This window comes from Camelus dromedarius, chromosome 7, assembly GCF_036321535.1.
Source record: "Camelus dromedarius isolate mCamDro1 chromosome 7, mCamDro1.pat, whole genome shotgun sequence".
Classification (NCBI taxonomy): Eukaryota; Metazoa; Chordata; class Mammalia; order Artiodactyla; family Camelidae; genus Camelus; species Camelus dromedarius.
This window is the reverse complement of record NC_087442.1, coordinates 73,812,409-73,836,353: the sequence shown is the minus strand read 5'-3', so window position 1 is coordinate 73,836,353 and position 23,945 is coordinate 73,812,409. Positions and strand designations below refer to the sequence as shown.

Below are 23,945 nucleotides of genomic sequence, written 5' to 3'. Positions count from 1 at the left end.
GTGGGTGGCAGCAAGGCTCCCTCGCTGGCTAAAGAGATTTCAGTCCCACACACCAGCCTCAGTGCATGTGATTCAAATTCCTGCTACTACAACATGTCAGAGACTATTTGTGGCCCTTCTGCATACTCAGTCTGTGAATGTCAAGGGTCTACTTTGCTTAAAAGTTGAGGATTCTTATCTGGTACCTTTGATGCTGATTTATTAGAGACGAGAGAAAAGAGGGCAGCGGGGTTGACAGTTCCAGTAATTCTGGCTACCCAGAGTATCAGATCAGTTATAGAATAAATTTTTCCTTTGATGTGAAATTTGAACAGAGTATTTAGGGCACACTGTTCTCTTCCTTCTTTCCATAGATTGCTATCCATTATGTTCACTTGGTGAAAGCATCCAAGAAAAGCATCAGAAACCTAGAATCTACTCCTGCCTCCAGCATTTACCAGCAATGTGATTTGGGACCAACTACTCAATCTCTCTAAGCCTGAAGTTCTCCATTTATAAGGTAGGGATGCAACGTTTACCTCGTAGAGGTGACACGTGCACTTCAAAGGGAAAAAAGCACCTTGCAGTGAGAGAGTTGTAACGATTTTTCACATGTAGTTGAGTCAGATTTTTCTTCTGTGCCTTGGTGGCTGTCTACTAGTGATCTGGCCACATGAACTAGCAAACACACAGGTGAGATTCTAAATAAGTGCAGTAAGTCAGCTATTCCCACATGCTGTGGCTCCCGGGGTGGAGGGGTGGGGTGGAAGGTGTTGCTCTGCTGCACGTATCCTTGGTTACCTCCAGGAATATTCTGAAATCCTCAAATGCACATGTTTTCAATGAAAATTCAAATGTGTTCTGCTTCTGGCTGGGTTAGTTTTAAAATGAAACATGATAGGAGGTGGCAATTCCACCCATAAAGGAAGGTACTGTCTGAAGGAGTTAAAAGTGGCCTTCACTGGAGGGTCGCTGTGCAGTAGCAATCTCTGACTTGGACCAGGGTGATAATATTTCACATTTTAATAGCTCTTTTTTCCCACCATGACATCACATGAGGTAGAGTCAAGTCAGTTCTGAGACAGAGGGAGGGTGATACTAGTCACACTATTTCCTGAGGGGAGGACTTGAAGCAGAGAGAGGTTAAGTAACTTGACCAAGGTTACAGAGTGGGTCAGCCAGGAGGAAAATGCTGGTTTCTTGACTCTTTTTACTTAGAAAATTTTTCTAACATGTCGCCTTGCAAATAGGATTAAAGCATGTGACATGGACATGCTCAGTGGCCACTGCTGACCAACAGGAATGAGACCGCAGCACTGGTGAGAATACTTTTAGCATTTATTTCTGAATGTCTTACATATAACGATACACTAGGTGAAATTATTTAAAATACAAAAGAATCTCTTATGATAAATATTTTGCAAGCATTTATTTATAGATCATTAAATACTTAATGGGAAAGATTAAAAAGCTAAAATGTTTTAAGCTACTGCTGATTAAGAATATTAGTCCAAAATTAAAACGAACTAGATCATAAAGCAAAGTGATTTGAAGATGGACGTTTATATATATGTGGGTCCACAGTTTTCATTTTTCTGGGCAAGAATTCTTTGGTTCGCTAGCAGACTTGCAATGTCCGCCCCGAGCATGAGCCTGCAAAGCTCCATGAAGCAACAAGGGCAGGTGCCAAGCGGCCCCTTTCCCACCTTTCACCTGCCTGTCAGGGTGACACAGACTGCAGAGGGCAGGGGGAGCGCTTCTGTAACATTTCAAACTCGAGTTTTTGTGGAATTTTGACGTGCAGTAACCAGAAGAATTAACCACACTTAGTTCTGGTTCCTTCGAACCTTACTTCAGCCGCCCTTCCCCCATCCCTGTCTTTTTTCCCTCGAACCTGGCCACTGGCTAAAGCATGTGCTTGTGTTCGCTTCAGAGCTCTTGCCCAGGAGGATGAGCTTCACACACTCTTCCTGTAGGAGATGTTCTAACTGGAATTAGAAGTACAGGGACGCATCCTAGAAAGACAAAATCAGCCATGTGGGCTGGGATTTCTGCAGCCCTTTTTTCCAAACAACGTCCCTAGGCCCAATGGCTGTCATGAGAAAGGGAAAAGCCTTTTATTCCAAAACTGGCTTCCTCCACCTGCCCTCTCTCATCCTTACCTGAGTGCAACTGCTCTCTTCAAGTTCACCCATGATCTTACTGCCGTCAAATCCAGAGGACACCTCGCAGTGTCATCGCGGCTTTATCTCACCACATTTCACACGGCTGACTGCTCCCCGAAAAGAGCTGGGCTCTAGGCCTCCCTGATGCTCCATCCTCCTGCTCTTTATTCTCCCCCTGTGCCAGTCCTTCTCAGTTTACATCATTGGTTCCTTCTCTTTTACCTGACCTCACAATGTAGCCTTCCTCAGGGCTGGGTCATTTGCTTTCTTCATCATCTCTCCTAGGTGTTCTTGTCTATTTATGGTCTTTTCTACAACAACAGTCCTCCCAGGTGCTTCTGCTGAGCTCTGTGCTATGGCTCTGTGCTCATGTGTCCACCTGCCTGCTCGGTTTCTCTGCTCAGACAGGTCACTGGCATCTTCAGATCTTCAGTTTAAAAAGCCCCAAACAGAAACCTGTTCTTCCCAAGCCTATTCTGTATTCTTTCCTTATCTTCCCATCACTGGGTGTCATCCTTGACTCCTTTCTCTCCCTCATCTCACAATACAATCCACCTGCAAGGCTTCTTAGTCTCATCTTCAAATATACATGGACTCTGTCAACTCGTGACCCCTTGCACTTTCACCATCCTAGTTCAAGATCCAGGGCAGTCCTGGAAGGATGCAGCCCACGTGGGCTGCCTGCGAAAAGCACATTTAAAAGGAGGCCACAGTGCAGGCACCTTTCATAGACCCTTGGGGGCACTGGTAAAGACAGGAAATTCCAAACTGCATTTCAGTGTTGTTTGGACAGAAGTTACGTGCAGTATATTGTGAACCACACACCCTCCCTTGAGTTCGGAGCCCAGGACAGCTAACGTAGTTACCACACCCAAGGGATGGGCCTGCTGGGCTCTTGTTCCTCACTGGGCTACTACATGACCCACTCCGCTCTTTCCTGCCTCTAGTGACTCTCCACTCAGCATCCACGACAGCCTCTTTCAGACAAATTTGATCACGTCATTCCCTTGCTTAAAACTTTTAGTGGATTCTTACCGCTTTTAAGAGTAAAATACAAAATTACTAACATGGTCCACAAAAGCCTGCATGATCTGGCCCCTGCCAGCCTCCCCAGCTTCATCTCCATTCACCCCCTATTCCCCACCCACACTGGTCTTTGTGCAGTTCCTCAAACATGCCAAGCTCATTCTGTAACCTGGGATGTACGTCATTGCTGATGACTCTGCCCGGAAGGTTCTCCCCACAGCGATTCACATGGTGAGCTCTCTTTCACTCTTTAGGACTCCTAAATATCACCCCAGAGGACCCCAACCCCCAGCAGGTACTCCGCTCTCCTCAAGAGTGTCTCGTCTCTATTTTCTCATAGTACTTACAATTTGTCATTACATATTTGCCTGCTCATTTGATGAACATCAGTCACAACTAGTAGACTGTAAGCTTCATGAGGGCAGTGACCACACTGGTCTTGTTCATCACAGAGGACTGAATACCCAGCATACTGTTTGACACAATAATACATGTTCAGTGTGTATCTGGTGAATAAATAAATCTTTTCCACAAATGGAAGTGGACAACTTGAAACCAAATGCCTTCAGAGGGAGGATGGTGGTGAAATGATACTGTGTATAAGTGGGAGAGGAAAGAAATTCGTCTGAGGGGAAGAGTGCTGACGCCAGTGACAGAAGGTCCATTAGGATGCGTTCTCAGCTTTTCACCTGTGGCCCCTGGGATGGGGAGGGATACAGAGAAGTTCTGGGTCCGAGTACATCTGACTTAACAGATGTTCTTTCCCTTTGTAATCTTATCAGCCATCACGATGTAATGACTTTGCCTGAAGGAGCTTCATCCCTGGGGAATCATAAGTCAACGTGCCAGTGAACGTTCAGATTAAGCCACAGGTAAGTCAGACCCTAAATGTCTTAAACACCATCTGGGGAGAAACAAGTCCCTTCCCTGAAGTTAGGCTCGATTTCTTCCCTTCCCTGCGGTCAGCTCTAGCCAGCTTGGATCTCTCCCAGAAAACAGACTGATTAGTACATAATTACGTATTAGTAATATATACCCAAATTACACACAAACACCATTTTTGCTGAGTTAAAACATGTATGACCTCCTAAACTGTCTTGTAGGAGACCAGCAATACTGGAAAATAAAATGCATTTTTACTTCATCTGCTTGAGATTAAAAAAAATACAAACCCTTATCTACTGTGTTTCAACAGCTTGTTTATTTTATGGCATATAACCAGGTGACAGAGAGGTGACCTGCGAGGAATAAACTACTTATTGTGGTAAATAAGTATCTGCATTATGGTTTTCCCAAGCGGCTGTTATCTCCAGCAAAAATGTGTACGGAAGAGGAGAATGTAACTCAAATCAAGGAAGAGTTCACTGGATCCTGTGCTGAAGGGAAAAGGACCCCCTTAGAAGGAAGCCGGCAATTGTCGCAGGGAGAGAGGGCCCGTCTCCTGCCCCACCCGTCACCCGACAGCCTTCCAGGGCTCCCGGACTGGGCTGCATCCTCCCCTGAGCCCTGAGCAAGAGTCCCTGCGCTTCTCTTTCTAGGGCTGGGACTCAGAGACCCGTGGCTGCCTTTTGGATTAGAGTCTTCAGGAAGGTAACAATACTGCTACCACTGTTGGTGTGACTAATAATGACAACAGCTAAGAGCATGGTGCTTCTCAGGGACCAAGCACTCTTCTACACCCTTGAAAGGTATTTACTCACATGTAAACTCGCACATTTTACAGATGAGGGGACTGAAGCATAAAGAGTTCAGGAACCCTGCTCAAGGCTGCACAACTGGGAGGGGGCGGGGCACAGTTGCTGAGTGACTTTATGAACTGGGAGAGGTTCCACAGGCTCAGCTGAAACGCCACCCCGAGACCCCTTTGCTGGCCGGTATTTTGGTTGAGAAATGGGGCCCACCTTTTCTGGGGCAGAGTGACAGAAACTCCCCCTAACGTGGCTGTCAGGAGCAGAGCATCGTTATTCCAGATGGAGACTCTGAGATGCCATGTGTGTTTGAACCTTGAACAGTCACCATAGTCAGGGTTCTGATTTGTGGAAATGCTGGACATACAAGCTGGGATCAGAGAATAATGAAATTAGATTTCTTAAGGACGGGGATAATAATATGTACTTTAAAAATATTCCTTTCAGTGTCACACTCTGAATCTGAATTGAATTGAAAATACTCAGAGATTGGAAACACTTTTTACATCCTTTGCTCAAATGAATACAAGTTCTGCAAAGAGATCTATGGATTTGGTAAGTGTTACTTCTTATAATAAACCTTTCCTGGTTCAACCTACAGTTGGCTGGGTTAGAGAATACTTAAGCAGCTGTATTGAAATATATTTTCTTCTAATTTAGAATAATATAGGAAAATATAAAAATGATTAGAGTAGCTCAGAGGACAGTAATGGGAAATCATGTGGTATTCAAAACAAAAATCTTTTAAGGATGTGTTCAAACCATAATGGTTCATTTGGATCTGTTCAACCATCACTGAGGTGATTGCTTTTTGTAACAAAGTACAAATAAGAAAAATATGCATTTAAAAAATTTTGAGAACAAATTATTTTACTTTGCTTCTGCCCCTACTGAAGCATTGTTTCCAGTCTGGAGGCATTGTTAATGGCCTTCAAACATGTATTTGTTTCAGTTTTATTACCAGAGAGATGTAAACTAGGTATTATAAACATTAATAACCTTAAATATTGTGACCATATTTGTTTGATGCAAAGATGCAGCAGCAGTAAAGCTGTAGCAAACTTTACCTCCATGGCTGAGAGGGAAGATCTCAGGGCTAGACAGGGTTATTAATAATAATGGAGTATATTTATTCCAAGCATGTTTCAGAAAGCAACACATTCTTCTTTTCAAATAAAATCTTACAGAAAAGCCCAGTATATAACAGATAAAAATGTAACTGCTTTGGTTGGCTGGATGGGTCCAAAGTCTCACCATTCACCCCCACGCCCACCTACAGTGGCTTTTCAGACCGTTTTTCAGGAATCTTGACGCTCCAACAGAACAGTTTGAAAATTACTGCAGGAAAAAAGCAGAGTCTTGAAAAGCCCCTGTTAAAATGCAAAAAGCCCCATTAGCGGGTAATAAAAGGAGAAAGGGGAGATTCTTTAATAGATTAGTTTCTTAGATTAGTAGCTGGCATTTGGACTTTACAGAAGGGAGACAAAAGCACAGGGAAGTTTTGCCTAAGGGGCTGGAAATGTCTGCAGCGCATTTCCAGTTTGGGAAGGACAGACTTGACCTTCCCAGAATCTTGCCCAGGCTGTGTTGGTCACCTGGAGCCTCAGCGCTGTGAGTAGAGACTGAACCTGTTTGTCTTCAGAAACAGTAAGCCAGCAACTTGCAGAGGAAGAATGTTGGGTAAACACCCAAGAACACGAGTGAATTGCAGATGCTAAGTGAAAGGCAGCTTCAAAAGGTTACATACTGTGTGATTCCCTTCATGTGACAGTCTCCAACAGACACAAGTAAACTAAACTAATCAGTGGTAGCCAGAGGCTTGACCACAGTGGAGAATGAGAGAATCTGGGGAGATTATGGAATTGTTCTGTATCTTGATTATGGTGGTGATTATATCACAGTACGGGTTTTTCAACACTGGTAGAAGTGTACCCTAAACTGGTGAATTTTACTGTAATTATACCTCAATTTAAAAAATACTAAAAAATAGTCCTGATAAACTTCTAAAAAAAAGTATCTTCATTAATTATATTTTGGGGGGGTAATTTGTTTTACATGGAGATAGTGGGGAGTGAACTCAAAGTCATGCATGCTAAGCAGGTGCTCTGTGACTGAGCTATACCCACCGCTCACTGCTGCTGAACTGTTTTAAACCCTGGTGTGAAGGGGTTTTTTAAATTGGTTACACCTCTAGCCAATGTTTTCCCCACCACTTGGCTTAGTAACTTCCCTCCCTCCCTTACCACTGGTCTAAGATAAGTCTCAGCCCCATGAAACTGATAATGAATTCTGAATTTATGGAGCTAACGGAATCTGAATTAAAGAGGTTTTACTTTTATCTTTAGAAGGCATCTTTAATCTCAAAGCTTTTCTGGAATCATGTTCTTCATCACAGAAATACAGCCCTGTCTGAAATGGCAGAGAGTGGAAATAAGGGATGAGAATAATCAACCATAACGTACCTGGTTCATGGGAGAAATGATGGAGACAGATTACAGCCACCTCTCGCCCAAGATGGAAGAAGGGGAAATGAGTTACTCAGAGGATGCTCTTGGACTCGTTAAATCCACACCTCTGGGGTACGTAAACAAGATGTTCCCTGTAAGCCGTCCAGGGACAAGACTCAGGCGTCAGGTTAATTCACTTCTAGACTGTGTGACGTGCAGCTGTATCCCCATCAACACGTCCCCAGGAAATAAAGTCCCTTTTTAACAATTGTGGCTATTCAAAAAGAAATCAACTCATGGAAGAAAGCTCTTGTGTCTAGAATCGTCGTGCTACCATATTTTATCAAGGCTATCCTTAGACATGTCCTCCCCCCACCACACACAAAAATACTGTCCTCTCATCTGTGTTGGGATCCAGTAGCCAGCTGCTCTATCCATCCTCTCCCCCTCTTTAAAAACGTATTCATTTCTGATCACAAAATACAGGTAAGCAGCAAGGGCAGTGCCCGTAACCCCTTGGATGCATGTGTCCCCAGCCTGACAATCTGTAAGTACCTTTGTACCACACCAGGCGCAGCCTCCACAGGCATTTTCTCGTCTACTCTGACAGCAGCAGAGGATCGTATATGACTGTGTGGGATGTTTCAGACACACGCCCTACTCACAATGCAGGGTTCCCCTCCAATTAGTTTTCAAGCTCACTTGTGCAAATACTGAAACTGAAGTAACCGTTCCTTCTACTGATGAGCAAGAAAGTCATAGACAAATTATGCTAGCACAGCTCTGAGGTGTTTAAGAATGAAGTAACTTTTTAAAGAAAAGTCAATCAGAAGTCGTGACCAAGGCCCTTTGTGTGTCAACAGGCTGCCTGTGGCACTTGGGTGTCTGCCCATGGGTCCCCACATCCCAGGGTGGCGCTGGAGGAAGGGCAGATCAGGCACAAGGAATAGTCTTTTGAGCTCAGACCAGCAGGCCCGGGGGCTGGAGGCTTGTTGCTGTAGCCCATGAGCTGTTTCTTTTCTTCCAGTAAAGAAACTTGGCCTTCTTCCTCTTCTCTTCCAGGGTGGCTGTCACCTCTGCACTCCAGCCAACCTCCTGAGCCCAGCGTCCCAGGTGGACAAATTTTCACAAAGGCTGCAGACACACAACCTTGAGGACAGCAGGAACCACCATCCACGTTTTCTTGTCAGAGAGTCGAGGGATCCCATCTAGCACCGCAGGCAGTCAGGATGGCCCCCGCCTCGCTGCGTCTTGTGGGCCACAGGCCTCCTCTGAAGGCCAAAGGGTGCGACTGGGGCTGTACAAGGTAGATGCCGTGGGACCAGCTGGTGTTCACATGCTCACAGAGGAAGGCCAGGCACTTTAACTTGTTTCTGAGAAATTGCCAGAAACAGTGTTCATGGCGTCACGGCACATGACCACCACCTTCCTGCCGAGAGTACCTGCTTGGCCATGACGGGTGCATGGGTGCCAGCAGATGGCCTCAGCCATGCAGTACCAAACCTGCCCTCCTGCCGTCTTCAGCAGTTCATTATTCTCCTTGAACAAATACTTACTGAGCATCTACTATTTACATTATACAGATCAGTGCACTAGAAATATACCTGTCCTTGTGGACCTAACTTTCAGAGTGGAAGACCCAGAAAGTTAATTTACAAATAAGTCATAGTAACAAGTCTGCTATGGATGAGTACAATGCGGGAAAGTGAGCTTACGTAAGGCAAGGGTGCCGCGTGAGATACGGGGGCCTCTCTGGTAGGTGACGCTGAGCACGGCTTGTCCCCTTCCACCCTTTTAGCCTTTATGTCACTTTTATTTAAAGTTCGCAAGAGAAGCAAAAGGTGAGGTGAGTTTTATTGCTTGTTTCCCATTTATCCTGCAGAAGACGATGGGAGCAGCGCTATAGCCCCAGAGAAGGATGAACAATTACAGATGCTGGTAGATCTACCTCCTGGAGAACCCACCTGAGAAAGGACCTGAGCCCATGAGGCATCCGTCCAGACAGTGAGTATGCCTTACCTTAAAGCTCTCCTTTTTAACTGGGTTCTGAAAAAGGCTGCCCATGAATTTTTATTTCTGCAAACAAAGCCCCATGTCTTCCTAGAAACAAACCAGTGGGTATCAATTTCTGTAGCATTTTGGCCTGATATATGTAATAGCTGATTTCCAGCATGTTTAATATCTTTTGCTAAAATGAAAAGGCTTTTTGTTGGGAGTCAGAAATAAAATTGAACTGAGAAGAAATACCCAAAACACTATTTGACTATCAAATCACTGCAGATGATGGCTTCACAGGTCCTAGGATTTTTACAGGTCTGTGCACAAGTAGAAAACTCCTAGTGTGCCAGCAACCCTGCAGAAAGCACTAGTGCAGCTGGGTGAGGGCTCCAGACAGACACAGGCCGGGCAGGCAGAGAGGTCGGCAGTGCATTTACTGGCAGCGATGCAGACTCAGCCGGGAGGGCGACATGCCTGCACTGCAGCCCCCTTCTGTTCAGGACACGTGCTGCTGACGGAGAAGTGGCTCCCAGGCTGTGTGCACAGCTGTTGCCTAAACACCTGGCCCCCTGTTGCTTCACATGAGCAGACCACTCAGCTTCAGTGCCACCTCCTCAGCCAGGCCTCTCTCACCATCTCCTCCAGAGTGGTTATTTTCTATTTCAGCTCCTTTATTTCTTTCACAATGTTTACCACAGTTTGTGTCTCTTCCCTTCTCAAATACAAATCCTTTTTGACAGGGACTGGGATCTGTCTTGTCGACTGTGGTGACCCCAGTCTTAACACAGTGCTGGGCCCACACTGAGTGTTAACAAACAGCAAATGAATGAAGAATGAATACATCAGTCGGAGAGCGCTCCTCTCTTGGAAATGGAACCACAACCAACCCTCATCATTGAGAGAACTGTGGAAAGACCTGGTATACTTGAAATAAATGTGTATGTATCAGTATACAAATCTATATAGCGCACAGACATCATTTGATATAATAAAACTTAATTCTGTTGTATTACTGTCCTGCTCAATGAAAAAAACATATTACACACATTATGAAAATTTTTAGACAGAAAATTGTATGAAATGCTAAAACCTTGCTATTCAAAGTGTCCCATGGACAAGCAGCACTGGTGTCAGGAAAACCAAACTAGCATCACGAAAACCACCCAATCGAAACAGCAGACAGAAAAGCAAGTGAAAAAAATGAAAGCAACATAAGGGACCTAAGAGATAATATAAAGCATGCCAATTTACATGTAATAGGGGTCCCAAAAGGACAAGAAACAAAAAAGGGGATTGAAAGGGTATTTGAAGAAGTCATGACTGAAACTTCCATCCAAGTACAGAAAGCACAGAGGGTCCCCCCAAAGATAAACCCAAACAGACCAAGACATATTATAATTAAGCTAAAGAAAAGATTCTAAAGGCAGCAAGAGAAAAACTTAAGTTACAAGGGGCCCCATGTAACACTATCAGCTGATTTCTGTACACAAAACTTGCTGGCCAGAAGGGAGTGGAAGGCTATATTCAGAGTCTTGAATGAGAATAACCTGCAACCTAAAATATATGAAAACAAATATAAGTATGTATACGTATGACTGAAACATTATGTTGTACACCAAAAACTGACAAATAAATTGACTACACTTCAATTAAATTTGAAAAAAGACCACATCTAGGATACTCTACCCAGAAACTTTATACTTTAGAGTACAAGGAGCAATAAAGAACTTCTCAAACAAAAAATAAAATAAAAATAAATACTTGACCTATCCTACTAAAACATCTATAAATAAGAACACATGAATCTATAGAAAAGAGGAAGCCACAGTTAGAAACGTAGTATCTATAATTAACACCAAGAGAATAAACATGAAGACATAAAAAAGGACATCAAAATAAACAATGTCGGAAACACTAGCAAGAAAACAGGTGAACCATCATCCGACATAACTCTGACCAATTTTCTCCTAGGGCAATCAACACAAGCAATGGGAATGAAAGCGAAAAAACAAAAAACAGTGGGACCTCATTAAATTCGTAAGTTTTTCCACAGCAAAGGAAATGATAAAACAGTAAGATAACCTACAGAATGGGAGCAAATATTTGCAAACGATGCAAGTGACAGGGGCTTCATCTCCACGATATACAAACGGCTCACACAACTTATTAATAACAAAACCACAAGCCAATCCAAAAACGGCCCAAAGATCTAAATATGCAATTCTCCAATGCAGACCTACAAATGGGCAATAGGCACACAGAAACATATTCAATATTGCTACTTCTCAGAGAAGTGCAAATCCAAACTACAAGGAGCTATCGCTTCACACCAGTCAGAAAAGCCATTGAGAAAAAGTCCACAAATGATAAATGCCAGAGAGGGTGTAAAGAAAACCGAACCCTCCCACACTGCTGATGGGAATGTAGTTTGGGAGCAGCCATTATGGAATACAGTATGGAGATTCGTCATTAAACTAAAAATAGACTTACCATGTGATCCAGGAACCCCACCCCTGGGCATGTATCCTAGGAATCAGGGAAGTCTACTTTGAAAAGATAACTGCATCCCGATGATCACAGCAGCACTTTTTACGATAGCCAAGACATGGAAATGACTTAAATGTCCATCAACAGGTGATTGGATAAAGGGTTGTCGTATTTATACAATGGAATACTAGTCAGCTTTAACAAAATAAAATAAGGCCATCTGCCTCAACATGGATGGACCTGGAGATTGTCATTCTAAGTAAAGGAAGGCAGAAAGAGTAGAAAAGTACCATGTATCATTTAGTAGAGTCTTAAAAAAAAAAAAAAGAGACAAATTAACTTATTTACGAAAGAGAAAGACTCACAGAGAGATAACAAACTTATCTTGGGGGGGGCGCTGAGAAGGAATAAATTGGAAAAATGATACTTGCATATACTCTATACATAAAATAAACGTTTCTAATGTATAGCTCAGGGAACTATATTTAGTGTCTTGTAGTAACCTATAGTGAAAAGAATTTAAAAGGAATTAATGTATTTATATGCATGTCTGAAACTTCGTGCTGTACACCACAAAATGATACACTGTAAACTGCTCATACTTCTTTAAAAAAAAAAAAAAAAAAAAAAAAAAGACAATCTCCTCCCTGAAAAGCTGTTGGGAAAAAAACCTGATGCTCTAAATTACAGCTGTGATTAGTGCTGGGAATAATCAGTCTGATGCCTCACATTGAATTAATCTAACAAAGTGTTTATTCAGTGCCTTATGGTGCCACCGTTGGGATGAAGACGAACAGTACCAGATTCCTGCCTTCAGTGGGATTTTGTGACATTCGTTTATCCATGAGAAATCTCTTCCTGGCCTGTGAAAAAGCAGAAATTCACTGTCTCTTTAATCAATTTACTCTGTGTCCTAGGTCAATAGGAGGATCAATGGCAAGAAGGAAGTCTTGTTGTTCTTCATCTGGAAAATTCAACCTGCTTTCCCAAATGTCCTCAATCACTGATCCTCATCAGTGAGGATAATCTTTTCTTTACTCTGAGCAGGCTGTTTTTATTCTGTGGGCCTCCAGAGCAGAAAGAAAAATCATTTTTGAAGCTTCCTCTTCTGTTGAACGTGCCTGGCACATTGGTGCTAAACAGGCAGTTCATCATAAGTGGAAACAGTCGCCTATGGCATGATCTGATTGAGTCGTTTAAACAAGTGCTTTGTGTTGACAAAGGGTAGGGCGATTATGCCAAAGGAATTCAAAGGTGCTTGAAACAAATGAACTGGAGAAATTTTTGGAAAATGTAGTGGGTTCTTCCAGGGCAATAGGCTTCCTGCATTCTGGCTCAGCCTTGAAGAGTATAGACCCGCAGATGAGTAATTAAGACACTGCTAATTCTTCGGCCTTACCCTCGGTGGAGGGGATCAGACCGCCTAACTGCCACCTGAGATTTGCATTCTAAATCAGCAGTTTTGAGAGATGAACCTCATAGCAACCGGCTAATACCATTCTGCAGGCCACGAGATTAATCCTCACGTTAATGTGTGGGTAGAGTCATTCATAGGACAGCTCCCAGTACACGTGCAGCCGTTCTAACACAGACATTAGACTTCAGCAGGGAAGTCATTACTCGTAATGCTAATAACCCTGCAAATGGGCTCCTTTCGCCAGAGCTTTCTCGAGACATCCCGTTGGTGCACTCGTTGGCTGGGAGGTATCTTTGTATATGTTTTCCAATGGAAAGCGCCCGAGGGTAAGCAACTTCCTTTGGGGGACCCATGCAAGCAAGAAGGGGTTAGAGCGTAATTCTAGATCTTTCCCACCCTCTCCACAGACCACAGCACAGGAGGAGCAAAGAGGCGAGCTTGGTGCCCCACAAGGACCCGAGAAGGATGAGCACCCCACGGCGGTGTCCCGGCGGGGCCACAGGCTTCTCCTCCCTGTGATCCCAGACGCTGGCCGGCTCAGCCCTAGGGAGGGAAGAGGCACGCCCCATCCTGCCTCTTGCTCAACTTTCCCTGAGTTGGCAAGGTCACCCACAGGGGTTCAGAGGCCAGAAACTACACTGGGAATGAGGATGTCCTCCTCCGCTTCCAGTCCAAGTAGAGCAGCGGGTCTCAGCCTGGAGGCACAGGAGAATCCCCTGGCGGAAGCACCCGGACTCATCACGGACTCTGGTGATGGGACCCAGATGTGGGTTTTTTATAAAACTTGGCAGGTGATTCCAACCTGCACCCGGGGCCACCTCAGAATTGGCGGGCCTTACGGGGATAATGGGAACCACGTACTTTTCACCTGAGAAGATTAGATGCTCTTCACGTTTACCTTTTGTTACATCACTCCGTGTTCAATACGGTTCGACTCAGGAATGACTGGTGATTTGCACAGAAATAAACAAATGCTAAACGGCTGATGGAGAAGTGTTAATCCTTTGACTGGTCTTTTCGTAGGTCATCTGTCAGGAGTCTAGATAACTCTGTTGGAGCCTGAAGATATGCCTACACCTGCCACTGTGCCCAAAGTGGAGGGTGAGCAGCTGGGGAGAAAGCTCATTGCCCTCCTGCGTCCTATGCATCATTTGATCCCTCCATCAGCTGCTCTGCTTTGTATGGTAGTGGGGGAGGACGGAAAACACCTGAGGCTTCTTTTGTTTTAGCACCAGTGGCCATGTCTACTTCTTACCTGAAGCCTGCGTGCTTTATCGTGAGCACCGGTGCAAAGGAAAATCCACTGGCCACATTCCCTCAGGGCCAGTCACCTGAGACTTCAGGATGAAGCTGGAGAGTCCTCTGCCCTAGTGGAGGCTCCCGTCAACCTGGAAACCCAGCTCCCTGAATGCCAGCCTGAAAGTGGAGGTCAGAATCTACCAGATTCCAAGCTCTGCTGTCCCTCTGAGTAGTTCATTTAATGGGCCTTCTTTAAATAAGCCCTCCTTCTAAAATCATCATCATCACCATCTCACAGAACCCTACTCTAAGAGGTGAGGCTTCTCTGCGGACAAGGCGAAGAGGTCTGGTGGGGAGTGAATGAGCGGCAGCGGCGACGCCTTCCCGTGGACACAGGGCCTGCAGCCCCCAGGCTGGTCAGAAAGGAAGGACTGAGCAGGCGAAGCTGCTCCCTTTACCAGGGTCTGTTTTTAAAGCTGAAGGGTGATTGCATTAAAATACACACTCAAATCATCTGTGAGTACAGAAAACATGGGTCCTAAATGGCTCCTCCTGATCTCAGCTCAGTAATTTTATTTCCCTTATCCTCTCTTTCCTCTAATAAGGTTTTTGGAGAGTTCTGCTCTTGACCCCAAAGAGTCAGGGTCATGCAGCCTTTGTTCGGGTTCCCAGTGGCTGAAGAATACGTTCTTTGCTTACATTGACATACTTCGATAAATGACCCAAAGAGAAACAACACAATAGTTTCGTTGTGCTAAGAAAATGGCAGCTCTTTCCTGTTCTGGCAAACGTCACAGGCCCTGAGCCAACGGGGGTGCCTATTGCTTTTTAAGACAGTATTTTAAAAGTCTGCGCTGTGGAGTCAAATTGCCCTGGTTCCAGTCTCTGATCATCCTCCGTGATCAAGGCCAACCAGTGCTCTCTAAGCCTTGGCTTTCTTACCAGTGAAACAAGGGTAGTTATAGTACGCACCTCGCAGAGTGTGCATGAAGGCTGAGTGAGCTCAATAACCAAGGCGCCGTGAGAGTGCCAGACACACAGTCGATATGAAGTAAATGCAAAGTGAGTTAAATGCTGTCGTTATTACTGGTTAACCACAAAAACTCTGTCCCCTGGAGACTCTCTGAAGGCCTGACTGGACTGAATCTCCAGGAATCACTCTGAACAAGTCAGCTTTCTCCATATCCAGAGTATTACAGCTGGTGACCCCTGGAAATGCCAAACACAGCCGACTGACACGACTGCCAGACCCTCAAGACCCTGGAGTCCATCAATACATCAATATATACAATATGCAAGAATCTCCCAGCACCCCTGAAACAAGCTGAGTAAAGCCTTTGAATCAGGCCAGCCGGGCACAACTCAGTGAAAAGAACACTGCTTTGAAGTCAGAAGACGGGTTCCAGCACACTGTCCATTGCTTATTAGCTGTATGACCTTGGGCAAACCACTTAACCTCTGTTGGGCCTCAGTTTCCATCACTGTTAAATGTTAACTACTTTCCTTCTTAAAGTTCTTATTAAACTACTTGAAGTTGCCTTGTATGAAAGATACACTATACAAATAGAGAGTGGAATATATTATTTTCCTTACCTGTATTACTTGACAACAACTCCTTAAAAGAGTAAGAAATTTTTGCTACATTTTAGTGAATGAAATTGGTATAAGAAGCCTTGGATAAAACCAAAAATAGACTTACCATATGATCCAGCAATCCCACTCCTGGGCATATATCCAGGGAGAACCTTAATTCAAAAAGGTACATGCACCCCAATGTTCACAGAGGTACTATTTACAGCAGCCAAGACATGGAAACAACCTAAACGCCCACTGACAGATGACTGGATAAAGAAGCTGTGGTATATTTATACAACGGAATACTATCCAGCCATAAAAAAGAATAAAATAATGCCATTTGCAGCAACATGGATGGACCTGGAGACTGTCATTCTAAGTGAAGTAAGCCAGAAAGAGAAAGAAAAATACCCTATGATACCACACATGTGGGATCTTAAAAAAAAAAAAAAAAAAGATATGAATGAACTTATTTACAAAACAGAAACAGACTCAGGCATAGAGAACAAACTTATGGCTACCGGGGGAGAAGGAGGGTGGGAAGGGATAAACTGGTAGTTCAAGATTTGCCGATACTAACTACTATATATAAAGGAGATAAACAAGGTCCTACTGTACACCACAGGGAACCATATTCAGTATCTTATAGTAACCTATAATGAAAAAGAATATGAAAAAGAATACATGTATGTACATGTATGACTGAACTATTATACTGTACACAAGAAATTGACACAACATTGTAAGCTGACTGTATGTTAATAAAAAATGGTTAAAGAAAAGGCTTCAGATAACCCCAGGTGAGCCAGACAGACCCTGCTGATTCTGGGTGTGGCAGGTGGAATCTGGGATGGGACACATCTGTGGGGGGGATTTGTGCTCTGGAGCTTCATATCAGCCTTGAAGATCAAGAGGAAGTTGTACTGGAAACTTAAAGTTTTAGAATAATCTTTTAAAGAAGTACAGCTGCTCTCTTGACCTCTGGGGGTGGAAAGAATTGGTCAAAGCTAGATTAAGGTTCTGGTTTCAGAGAGTCCTAAAGGATGGCCTGTCAGCACCTTCTTTTTTAGCATCTAAGCTTGAATGGTCAAGCAAGTCCAAGAAGTTTTAACCGGTGTGCGGCCAATGTCCTCACGGTCAGTTTGTCATGCTGCTGTTTTAGGAAAGAGTGAATGAAGGCAAATCAGTCCTTGCTGGTAATGCCTCTCCCTGGTCACAGGCTCCCTCAGTTTATGGAGGGGAAACCATTATAAACCTTAAGAGGTGTAAAAGTTTCAGTCTCAAAAACTGAAATACCAAGAACTAATGTACTATCAGTGTCACTATTATTTTTACTAAGTTGGACTTTTGCGCCAAACTCTAACCTAAAGCACATGCAAAACAGAATGATGACAATGAGTGGACCAAGACAGTTACTCAGGTAGAAATCTTATTTCTTTCAAGTTCAAGCTCATTCTCTTTACTCTTTCATCTTCTCAGGGTAGCTTGATTAAAGGCAAATGGGAAAAGGGCATAATTTGTGTCATAACTTGTACTTCTATTATGAGGACGTCATCTTTATTTATTCCGTTACGTTATGAGAAACATTCATTAAAAGAATATGACTTCTCCCCCCCAAATTTACAGCACTATTAATGTTCCCTTTTCAGGATCCAGAGTTCCCGGGGCATTCTTTCTCTTTCTAAGACTGTCATCAACTATTTCTAATGGCAATATTGCAGCTTTAAGTAGGAGTTGTCTTTGTGTCTCTGTGTGTGTGTGTCTGTGTGTAGGGTGAGAGTAGAGACTTTTTCTTCCTCTCCCAACACAGCCATGAGGAAGACAGGTTGGTTGTTGTCACTGCCATTCCAGGGACAAAATGACAGGTTTGAGAACCACCCACAGTGGCACCAGGATCTCCTCAGACTCCAGCCCCACCTTTTGCTGGACTAGGGAACCCCTCTATCTTAATGCAGAGCTTTAGTAGAGCTTTTCATCCCTGCCCTTGTTTTCACAGCTGTACAGAAGACTTGTTCGATGGCAACAGACTGAGAAATCTTACTTTAACTTGTTAAGCACATTAATAGAGTTATACACTCACTGATAAGATGCAGAAAAATTCTTCAGAAATATATTTTTGAGACAAAGTACCTAAATAATAATGGCATCTTCATGAGCCTTTTCAGTTCCAGCCAACAATTTTATGGTTATGTATAAACATGGGGTAAGCCCTCTGTCTTTACCTGAGATCGAAAATTCATTTAATCAGAGCCCATTTCATTTACAACTATGTGCAATTTTCTTTCTTAGTAAAGAGTATGGATGCAAGTGAAAGTGCTTTAATTTAAAAATTAGTAAGCCTTGATGAATTAGAAATGTTTTAACTTTTCAAAATCACCTGACCTTCCTGCTTCACCATTGCTTTGACCAACTTCCCTTAAGACAGACTGGTTTGAGGCTTCTTCCTTAAAAGAAAAGAACCATAGGAGCGTCATATGCTTATTTTTCAATCACGTTCTGCTAACTTTAATATATGAGACCATGTGAGGGAAAAACTCAATTGTTCTCTTGGCAGCTACTTAGCTAGTTTACTCTTGGCTACTGCTTTTTTCTTTCTTTCCTTTTTTTTGGGGGGGTGGGGGGTGGTGGTGGCTCAAAAGCTTTCCTAGTTGGAACCAGGGCTAGATCAAACTACAGACTTTCTGTAATTGATGCATTCTGGCTTCACACTGAAACAAGCTGGCTTTTCCTGTAATTGAAAATGTTTGGTGACTATGGCAATGCCCTTATTAGCCGCCATGGTCTGGGAGACCAGAGGCTGTTTGTTGGTGAACGGACAGGCATCCTGTCCTCCCCCTGGTGGTTTGCTTTCAGGCAAGGAGCAAACCTCTACAGGGATATTCAGTCCACATTCCCTACTCCTTCCCTGCCAAGCAGCCATCCCATACTAAGTCCTAATACATAAGTCTTAGGCCACTTGCTCTACTGGACACTGAGCAGCTCTGCATCCTTCCTGTGGACACAAAGGTCAAGAACCAGATGGTCTCTGGTGTCCCTAGACCTGGCAGCCTTGTATCTCCAGAACTCGAATAAGAAATTGAGGAGCCACGCACTTAATACCAAGGGAAGGCATCCCACATTCTCTGGGACCTAGAAGGGCCCAGAAGTAGGAATGTCTCCAGGATCAGGCCCACTAAGAATGAAACTGAGATGACCTGGACCATCATAGGTGAGGCTGGCAGACCACTCAGTTTCAGTTGCCTTCGACATGGCTCCTGTGGGCTGAAGATGGTGACTGTGGAAGAGAAGAAGTGGACAGCTTCATTTGAGGCTGAATATCTGCCCAGATCTCTGACAAGCTGAGCTATGGCTAAGTTGTGGGGCCACAAAGGGAGCTCTGAGACTGTTACTTTTAATCAACTTCCCTTAGCAAATAACTGATAATTCTAAAAAGAACAAAGCTAGCTACGGACTGGCTGCATGACAGCTACAGCAACCATTATTTGCCAAGCAGGAAAGAACTAAATCAAAAGCTAAAATTTAAACGGATGATGATTTTTTAATTAGTTTTTATTAATAGAATTAAGCCCCTATTAAGTCTTGAGATGATATCAAATATGCTAATAAAATGTTCTTCCCAGATGAAAATATATATGAGCTGAAAGATTTAAAAGTCACTTCTTGCATGTTGGCTTACAACATGAAATATTAAATGTATTAACTGGTGATACAAAGTAGCTTAAAGACATTCTGCATCACTAGCCAGATAGCTAGGTAACTGCTTATCAATCCTTATATGATGTATAGACCAACCCCCCATCAAAAGGATGTAAAATGATGATATCAACTAGTCAGAGAACGGACACTTCTTACAAAGAACCAAAGGGTGAGGGTAGGTGTTATGTGCTCTGCTTGTATTGTCTTAACGGCAAAGGAAAGAGATTGGGGCAGGATGATTTAGATCATCCACAAGTAAACTCTCCAGCGAAAACTATTAAAATGGGGTTGGAGGGAGAAGAATCTTCTTTCCTAGATACCAGTCTAGCTCAGCTGCCGGGGGAAGCTCTGGCATGGAACTGCCTGAGGAGAAGAAAATGAACGGGCTTATCTCCTGGTGCGCCTGTAATTGCACCAGCCTAGATTCTGCGTGGATCATGCTGCCTTTCAGGAGGCTGCTGAGCTCCCCTGGATTCTGTAACGATGAACTGCCACCATCTTGACTCCCCCACATCTTTGCCCATTAGTCACTCAGGAGCCAAGCCTCAGGGTTGTTCTCCCCCGCATTCCCTTAATAAGGTACCTGGCAGTTCCTTGAGTCTCTGCCTGCCTTTCCACTCCCGCCCTCGCTGAGGCCCCCGTTTCTGCTCATCTGCAATGCTGCAGTGTTCCCACTGCTGCCCCACTGCCAGCCTCTCTTCTGCAATCCCACTGCTCTGACTGTCTCCACTTTCTGGCCTCTACGGCCTGGCTTAAGCTTACATGGTAGGCCTTCCCTCCTTCCCACTGTTTCTCTGACAGGCACCTCACCCTCCGGCCAAATTGTTTTACCTGCCTTAACTCTCAAGCCCTCACTTGGACTGATTTTGCTTATGACTGGATTGCCCCACTGCTTCTCTGCCACTTAAAAGTTGGCCTGTTGTTCAAGGCTCAGCTCGAATGCCACCAAGTTCCTGAAGTCCTCTTTGATAAGCTCACAGGGGAAGATGCACTTTGCTCACCTCTTCTGAGCACCTGTTGACTAATATTTACTTTTGATAGACTTGTGTAGGCTTTGCCTACTAGGAAACAAATGTGGTTCATTCATCTTTCTGTTCCTCTCAGTGCCAAAAGTACCTTGCACCAAAAACTGACTTGAGGAATGAATGAATTCAAGAGAAAGCCTCACCCAGGGGATATTTTGGAATGAAGACTCTGAAATGAAATGGATAACCATGTGGACATTATAATGTCCTCACTGGCATGTCTCCCACATCCAGAGTGTATTACATTGCGGTAGTTCTGCCTTTTATAGGGATATTTCAGGAGGAAAGCCTGGGTGGAGAAAACAGTGACTCCCCCTGAGAGTTGCCTAAAAGTCCTTGTGTCTGTAATTCATGTTCTCACCCATGCCTGTGTCTACATACGATGGTCAACAGGAAAGTCATCAGTCACTCATCTTCCTCCTTGTTCTCTCATTACCAACCTGTAATATGTTAGACACACTCAGGATAATACATTTATAAAAGTGTATTATCTGAGCAGTGTTTCTTATTACTTAGTAAAAAATACTATTACAAATTTGGATTTCCCTCCAGTTTTTTTCTTTCTGATATTCTTTACTACCCTCATATTATTCTAAACTGGACTTTCATTTCTCACTGGTTTTGGGTTGGGGGAGCGATACATTCTAGGCCCTCCGTTCACCCAAGAATGAGTCTCCAACATAAATAGTTTTGTTGATTTCTGTTCTTATTTTAAGGCATTCTGAGCAATTTCCACTACATATAAAGAAAGCTAAGGCATTTTAAAAATGGTTTCAAAGTTAATTTTTAATGTATTCTGTTCTGTCCCCCTCAAACTTCGGATGTTCTGCCTTTGTTTAAAGGACACGACGTAAGAGATGCTGTGAAGTAAAAGATGCGACAGAAACTCAGATCACTTCAGTGTCATAATCAGCACCACATCACCCGTCTGACCAGTCAAGTGCTTCTCCCTGGAATGGTCACTGCAAACTGCAAACTGCAAACACATGTGGAGATGAGGAAGGAGAGGTGCTTTATCTCTGGCTCAGGATAAGCAGGGCTATGGCCCGAGGCTCAGGTTCTTTCCTTCTCACTTAGCGCTCACACCTTGGCTAACGCCTGTTACGCTGCTCAGCCACTCCTGCCTGACTGAGCTCCTATCTGAGCTGTTATTCCAGCATGAATCATGGCCAGGGGCTCTGTACTTACTACTGTCATCTGCTCTAGCCCGTAACAAATGGCTGCAGACATGACTGCAATTCCATGATGTTTTAGTGGGTTGCAGTCAAGCACCTAACAGCCTTTAACGCCTCCTCTCTGCCCCCAAATCGTGGAGGTGGGGAGGTAGGGGGATCTATTTGAACCTGATAAACAAAGCCCATCAGTTCCAAGGATACAGCTTAACAGACTGCGTCTGATGCCCTCCTTTAACAATACACCTAGCAGAGCAAAACTATCCATGCGATGCTTCTTTTAAAACACTGCAGGGATGTCTCAATGCTTTCTTATTTAGTTCAGAAGGGGAAAATGAGAACTCCAAGTACTCGGGGTCTCACTGAACATCGATGGACTTCAGAATTTATACCTGTAATTTTCCACACATTTGGGCTCTTGGCAATGAGATACTCTAAGATCTTATGGTTTGCTGGCCTATGAAATATGCCACTATTTCTCTTTTCAAATACCATTTTATGCATTGGGACTGATAATGAAGGCTGTGTGATACCTATGTAAAAGGCCAATAAATCTCTCACAACAGAGAAAATTTCTTAAATCACCAGGCAGTTGTCCAAATTTTCCATGTTTCTTAAGAAGTGGCCTCAACTCTCTTTGCTAGCTGCTACATATTTAGTAAGTGCCACAGCAGTGTTTGTATAATACATTTTCATCCTCCGTTTTGTCCTTGAATAGTTTTTACCCTTAGCTATACACCTGTTTGAACCTTAGGGACCTCATATTTAAATTGCCTGATGGTTTTAGACCAATCTTATGGACCAGTATTCCGAATCATTTAGTCTTTTTTCCCACACTATAGGCTCTTCAAATTAAGCCAATCTTGCTAAAAACAAGAGGATGGCTATTTCAAGTGAAGCATGGATACGTGAATATTCTCAGCTCAGGCAAGGTGCTCACACAAGACAAGGCAGCTCTTTTTGAACGTGCCAGGGATGTCTGCTTTGGCAGCAACCAAATAATACAGGCAGATTTTCCACAGGCTGCTGCTGTCCAGCTGGGAATATTACTGAGTAAGTGCAGAGAATGCAAGGAAATTAATATGTTTGTTTGTACATCAGCTTTGTAGGTTAGTGTGGTCAGAAATTCCTCGTGTCTGAGATTTCTGAGCTACAACAAGGAGATGATTCTCCCTTGGGTCTGATCTGCCTTCACCTAATTTAAGGGATTCTCAGAGGCCTGCCTGCTGAAAACATCATTTCTTAAGAACTTTCTTAATGAAACAGCACATATTTACTGGCTAAGGCATTGCTACCAGGAAGAGTGATAACTGGTTACCCTGGGCTCCACTGGTTCCCTCAAATATTATCAACTCAGCCAGTTCCCCAAGTGGAAGCATCTCCACACTCAAGTCAACAGGAATGGGCTCAAAACTGTTCTGCTGGGTGGTCAATACCTCAAGGCAGAAACCAGAGCGTCCTGGTGATGGCCACTCCCTACCTTGGACATCAGCCTGCCCCGGACCTGTCACTGTCCAGGGCACTCCAGGTGCTCTAGGTCTGGTGCGGCAGGTCAGGTCTGCCATCAGAAAATGAAGCCTGCTCAGCATTCATCCCCAGAGTGCCTGAAACGCTCTCATTGCCCAGAACACTTCGGAAGAAAACCACAAAAATGGCAGTGGTGTCCTGGGCTTGAGACTCCTCTTGACTAACTGCTCTTCCCCCAAAGAAATACAATATACCCAGATGCAGGCAACTTCTGAGTTATCTGGGAAAGCTTACGATTTTTTAAATTGTCAAGGAAGCGTGTTATGAGATTACACATAGCCCTCTGTTTCTTGAGAAATACTGTCAGTGCTGTTTAAAAACAAACTAAACAAAACAGAAGGGACGGTAACAGTAAAACAAACTGCACATTCACATAATTACGATGTAATTCTTGGGCTGTCCTCTCTTTTCCAATTTTGAAGGGTCCTTTTGTGCTGCAGCCTGAGGGGTGGTCAGTGAACCTGCAGTTCAGCTGTTTCCCTATGTTACAAACAAGGCGTGGGA

At 43.8% G+C, this 23,945-nt stretch overlaps 2 protein-coding genes across 16 annotated transcripts in view; one reads left to right on the top strand and one right to left on the bottom strand.

Annotated features, from left to right (window-relative positions):
- Positions 1-16,770, top strand: part of PHTF2 (putative homeodomain transcription factor 2) — a 178,213-nt gene extending 161,443 nt beyond the window's left edge. For 8 of the 12 annotated variants that reach the window (XM_064487651.1, XM_031454768.2, XM_064487647.1 and 5 more), the window contains 9 exons: positions 354-499; positions 1,230-1,298; positions 3,953-4,042; positions 4,393-4,858; positions 5,306-5,413; positions 7,254-7,437; positions 8,368-8,611; positions 9,188-9,309; positions 10,044-10,312. The gene's annotated coding sequence lies outside the window, so the exon portion shown is untranslated. Of the gene's footprint in view, positions 1-353; positions 500-1,229; positions 1,299-3,952; positions 4,043-4,392; positions 4,859-5,305; positions 5,414-7,253; positions 7,438-8,367; positions 8,612-9,187; positions 9,310-10,043; positions 10,313-13,614 lie in introns of those variants that run through there. The other 4 variants (XM_064487643.1, XM_064487644.1, XM_064487645.1 and 1 more) reach the window with 4 other exon arrangements.
- Positions 1-23,945, bottom strand: part of MAGI2 (membrane associated guanylate kinase, WW and PDZ domain containing 2) — a 1,119,445-nt gene that overhangs the window by 5,047 nt on the left and 1,090,453 nt on the right. The gene's annotated exons all lie outside the window — the stretch shown is intronic.